Source organism: Lathyrus oleraceus, chromosome 3 (genome assembly GCF_024323335.1).
Source record: "Lathyrus oleraceus cultivar Zhongwan6 chromosome 3, CAAS_Psat_ZW6_1.0, whole genome shotgun sequence".
Lineage (NCBI taxonomy): Eukaryota > Viridiplantae > Streptophyta > Magnoliopsida > Fabales > Fabaceae > Lathyrus > Lathyrus oleraceus.
This window is the reverse complement of record NC_066581.1, coordinates 250,684,845-250,691,045: the sequence shown is the minus strand read 5'-3', so window position 1 is coordinate 250,691,045 and position 6,201 is coordinate 250,684,845.

Below are 6,201 nucleotides of genomic sequence, written 5' to 3'. Positions count from 1 at the left end.
ATTTATTAATAATAAAAGGCATTTTCTTTATTATGGTTGATTAATAAAGTCCCTGGAATAGATAGTCCGTTTAATGTATTAAGTGTGACTTAATCATGAGAACACATTAAACATAAGGGCACTATTCTTAAAGTATTCATAGTCGAGCTTTAGTGTGAAGTGGGATAACATTAAAGCATTAAGACTATTATGTTTGTAGACTGATGATCACATCTCATGGATCATGGATAAAGAGTTATCAAGTCTTAAACATAGGTATGAATATTAGGAGTAATATTTATACCGGATTGACCCGCTATGAGAATACTATATAGAAAGTTATGCAAAGTGTCATAAGTTATTCTCATGGTGATAATAGTGTATTCCACTCTTCGACCTGAAACCACTATGGATCCTAGATGTAGAGTCGAGTGCTTTATTGCTGATCCAACGTTGTCCGTAACTGGATAACCATAAAGACAGTTGATGGGTACTCCACGAAGCATGCTGAGGGACATGAGTGACCTAGATGGAATTTGCCCATCCTGCATAACAGGATAAATGTCTATGGGCCCAATATTGAACTGGACAAGGATGACACGGTCTATGCCTTGTGTTCAATATAGACATAAGGGCAAAAGGGTAATTATACATATAAGTATTATCACAGAAGGTTTTGTCAGATCACATGACATTTTCGTGTCTTGGGTAGCAGTGATGTGTTGCTAGATACCGCTCACTGTTTATTATGTTAAATGCGTGATTTAATATAATTGCCAACGTCACGAAAACCTACAGGGTCACACACAAAGGACGGATTGATGAGAGATAGAGTAACTAAGGAATACCGTAAGGTACGGTGCCTATAAGTGAATTATAGAACATCGTAAGGTACGATGTACTTGAGTAGAATACGAAATATGGTAAGGTACCATGGGCTTAAGTGATTTTGGGCATATTATAAGATATGGGCCAAAATACACTTAAGTGGGCTTTTAGCTTGAAGCCCACACAAGTGGTTCTATAAATAGAACCCTTGTGCAGAAGCATAAAATTGCGGTTGCATTATTTTCGTTTTCTCTTTCTCTCTCTCTCTCTCTCTCTCTCACTCAAAGCCTTCATTCGTACCAGCTAGCACTGAGATTGAAGGAACCCGTTCGTGTGGACTGAGTAGAGACGTTGTCATCGTTCAACGTTCGTGATCGCTCCGTGGATCTGCATCAAAGGTTTTGATTGTCACAAGAGATCTGCACCAAAGGTTTCAGTCGTCACAAGAGGTAAATATTATATCACTGATCATGACCATTCGTAAGGATCTCTAAAGGAGAAAATTTTAATTTCCGCTGCGTTTTGGACCGCAATTATCCTTCACTCCATCATGGCAGTCAACCTAACAATCTCTTCCTTTAAGTCTCTGTTCTCTTGCTCTAGATGCTCCATTATCTTCGGATGATTGGCTCTGGTATTATATCGGTGCGTCATCTTGTCTTCAAAATAAATGAAGAGCAAAGAGTTAGACCACTGATCAAGATCTTGGAACAAAACCTGCTTATGCATATGATACATGCAATGTTTGTGCATATGGTTTGTTTTTATTATTAGAGGAACTTTATAGAGATCTATTTGCAAATATTTGAAAATATTTAACTTTTTGAGACATATGTAGAATACTCATAGCAATAATATCTGGAAACTTTTTACACCAAAGAAGTAATACGGTTTTGTTAACCAAATACAATATAAGAGAAAAGGAGAATGAACATCCTATGGAGCCCTAGAAACAATCGTCCAAAGCCCTTGAGATCGGAAGATAAGCTGCACGAAGCCTCTTCACCTCTCTCTCATAAGTTGCTTCCATATCGGCATTCTCCTTGGCGAGCTGATCATACTTCCTCTTCCAGAACCTAGATGAATGAGGAAGAAGAGAAGTAACCACATCATCAGGCTCATCAATGACCTGATGCTCTAAAAACTCTATCACTGCATCCTTATCTTTGAGCTGTTGAAGAAGTTCCTCACGCTCACGAACCCATGCACGCGACCGGTCTTCATCTCTCAACTCCTTTACTCCTTGATTAGGGAGAGTTGAAGGCCCAACCATAACCATAGGGGTAGGTCTCGGATAATCGTATGGCATGCGGTACTCAAGAGCTCTCTTCCTCACCCAAGAGGTGTAGGGTTCCAAAGCAATGCAATTCTTCGGACCAAGCTCATTCCTCCCTTTCTTATGAACTTTGTGCCAGGCACGGGCCATCCTATCCTTCAAGTTTTGGGGATCTTTACCCTTTTGAAAGAATAATCCTTCCAACACAACGTTGTTAGATTTATCCTCTAAGGGGAACCCAAGCTGACGGCGAGCCAATGCAGGGTTGTAGTTAATTCCACCACATGTACCAAGAAGAGGCATATTGGAGAACTCACCACAAGAGTCAATAATCTGAACGCCATCATAAACACGGTTATACCAAGAGATATCATCATTAGTGAGAGACATAAGTCTCGCAGACTACCATAGACATCCCTTGTTCTCCTTGAAGGCGAGCGTCTGAGGCAAGTGCGAAATAAACCACTTGTACAATAGAGGCAGACAACACACAATGGAACCACCACCTTTTTCATTCCTCATATGCAAAGAGAAATAAGTGTCATCCAACAGAGCCGGAACGGGATTAAGAGAAGAGAAAATCCTAATAGCGTTCACATCCACAAAATTGTCGATGTTGGGAAATAACACTAGCCCATAAATGAGTAGTACAAATATGGCTTCAAAATCGTCCTCACTAATGGCCTTCCCAAACAAAGTAGCTTGGGTAATGAGAAAATCAGATGGGAAACCTTGAATTCCACCTTTGGTAGTCATATGAGCAACAATATCAGATACATCTATGTGAAGCATGTCCGCAATCTCTTGAGAAGACAAAATCTTCTCTAAACCACTGAACGACAACTGGTCAAGAATAGGTATACCCACATGATAGGCATACTCCTCAAGTGTAGGCAAAAGCTGGAAATCCGGAAAAGTGAAGCAACGATACAGAGGATCGTAGAACTGCACCAACACACTCATCAGACCCTCATTCACCTTGGTAGAAAGAATAGACAGAAGCTTCCCATGGAGAGCTTTGAACTCCAAAGGCTCTAATACATAAGATTTCAAACCCCTTAACTCTTTCAAGTCGGGTTGTCTGAAATTGTACTTCTTCGTATTCCTTCTTTGCTTATCCATGTCTGAAAATTTGCAAATAGACATCTTAAGTTCCTTGAAAATTTTCATTGTCGATGATATGGATGCAAATGAATGCATGGATGCATGGATGCAACAATCACACTCAACGATCAAGCAAGTCACACCACACAAAGGTCACAGGATGGTTCAAGTCATCGTCAATATCAATAATCCATTTTGGTGGATTATGGTTTACACCTTATCGACACCCAAGTTCCATTGATATTGAGGATATACGAGAACAGATCAACCGCGAATCAAGGGTTTGTTGTAAGTCACGAGCATGGAGTCTCAGTTAAGAACCACCCAATGGGAGTGTACTATGGTTAAACTTGACGATCATGTTCTAAAAAAGGTCCCCATAGTCATCATCTCATCTTTCGGATATTATCAGATAAAACGACTACTCGTCCTCCAAAAATATTCTCAAGAGGGACTCTTATGAGTGTAGTATCGCGTAACAATCGTATCAAATCTTACACTTGAACGACCTTCGCACTACATCCTAAAATAGGCCAAGATGGGCTAGGTATCTAAGGTCCTTGGCTTCTAAGGTTTGTATTGGAAAGAGTAATGCCTAACCACGACTACTCGTGTGACATTATTGATCCCAATAAGACCTCCACCAAGTGAATGGGCTTGCAAGTCAACTTGCTAAGGAATAACTCCACACAAGTCAATAAGACTATGCCATTCTCCTATCATAAGTGCACTCGAGTTCGGGTATAGAACTCATCCCACAAGAAACCACCAAGCATACAAGCAATTAATATATCAAGCAATTCATACATTACAAACAATACAGTCATCCCAAATTTGCACAAAAACATGTCACCAATAAATATAAACAGACAACACATACAAGAAAAAAGTAGGCTAAACCCACTAGGAGTAGTGTCCCCAGCAGAGTCGCCACTTTTCTGTAGCGGGGTTTTCATTACCTTTAGGTTTATTGACTAAACCAAAAGTAAACATACAATTTCGAGTCGCCACCGCACTTTTATTTGTCCAAAGGAAAGGCTAAAAAGCGAACAAAAGCCAAGTAAGAAGTTTTATCAAATCAAAAACTAATAAAAATGTCAGAGATTTGGGTAAGGGGGTTGGTTATGAAATGGGAAGGTTTTACGCACCCAAAACATCCTTAGTACTCTAAGGGAACCTCTTTTTGCAAATATGTGTTGTAGGTTGGTATTTGTGAAAATATGTGCAAAAGATTGGAGGGATGAGAAGAGAATAGATTATATTTACAAATTTGTTGTTTGAATGGATGAACCCATTGCCTACGTACCATCACAAAGGTAGGATCAAAACCTCTTAGTTCGGGGTAAAAATCTCAAAGATTGGTGAATTGATTTGATCAAAAGCCTTAAGGTCTTTTGTTATCAAAGGGAGAAAACTCAACCTAAACCAACAATCCACCATGTGAGGAAGGCTTCAACATACTAGTGAGGGACTAACCCTATAATAAGTATGGAAGACTTATAATCCAATCACCAAGGATGAGGTGAGATTTACATCAACCATTATGATAACTCAAACCTATAACTAATGTTTATGAAAAGATTTTAATAAGGTGGTCATTAGAACCACAAAAACAACTTGAAGTGAGTTGTATTTACAAGTTAGATTTATTTACAAAATGAAGTCAAAGTTGGATTAAGATTTATCCACAATGAGTATTAATGAAAAGATTTTGAAAAGTCAAAGGCATAAGGCCTAGGTTTCTAATTTGAAACAATGTCAAAGTTTGAAAGAAAAGATTTTGGCTTGGGTTAGAGTGGAGAGAAGAAGAGAAGAGCTAGTCCTAAAGCATTCAAAGATAAAAGAGAAGATAAAACCCTTAGAGTTCCTTTTTCTTGAAATCATAGAGATGATTTAAGATGCTCCTTTCCTTTGGACTTAGCACATAATCAAGCAATCAAACAATTTAGATTCAAGCTCCTAGGATCTCCATTTGACTTGTCTCTCTTAACTTGGATATTCATGACAATGGTCCTCTTTACTACCTCAAGATGGTATCCCTATCACACAAGATCAAACATCAAAAAGTCCACAACACAATAAGGGGAATGGACAAAGAATAAGTTTTGGAAAGGAAGTCCTTTAAAGTGAACTTTGAAACTTAGCATTCTAAAGGCACGAGGTCTAGTTGCTCTTCAATAAATTTAGCATTCTAACGGCATGAGGCCTAGTTGCTCTTGAACTCCTTTAAGCATAGGTAGGTCCTAATTCTAAGTCCTTTCTCCTTTTTGCATTAGGTTCACACAAAACAAAGACAAAACAACCACAAGACAACAATATATTTATATACAATAATGAGCTCAAATGAGCAAAAGAAAAATGACATAAACATAAAATATATGCTCAAGTGAGCAAAATGAAAAGCAATACGAATAAATGAGTAAGAAATAAATTGCATTTAAGTAAAGGGCAAGGAATTAAATGCTCAAATTAAAGTTAGTAATTAGTGAAGTTATGTTAGTTTGTCATAAGACAATGTAGCGCTATGTTAAGCAATCATAAGTAGACTAATGTAGTAGTCACACCTATCTGAGGCCGGTCAATAAAACTATAGGCAAATAAACACAAGTTAGAGATCATGACTAGTAAGCCAAGCTCCACAAACTTGCCATGCTAAAACAAAAGGGGAAGGGCCTTGTATGGACTTTAGGTTTTTTGCTTGACCAAGAAGCAACCTATCTTGGACACAAAACAACTCACTTGATCATGGATCAAGTTGAGTTTGGTTTGGATCAAAGAAGGTTAAACCTCTCATTTGTCAAGACCAACCATAAGACATTAACTCATTGGCCATGTTATGAAAAGAAAGGGATGAAGATGAAATGGATGGAAAGAGAATTCAAGTATCAAACTCAATTGGTCAAAAGTGAACCAAATCATCGTCAATCAATGCTAAACAAAAAAGAAATGAGGATTACAAGCCAACAAGTCAACCATATTGTTTTGGTGATTTTTGAATTAAAAATAAATGTAAA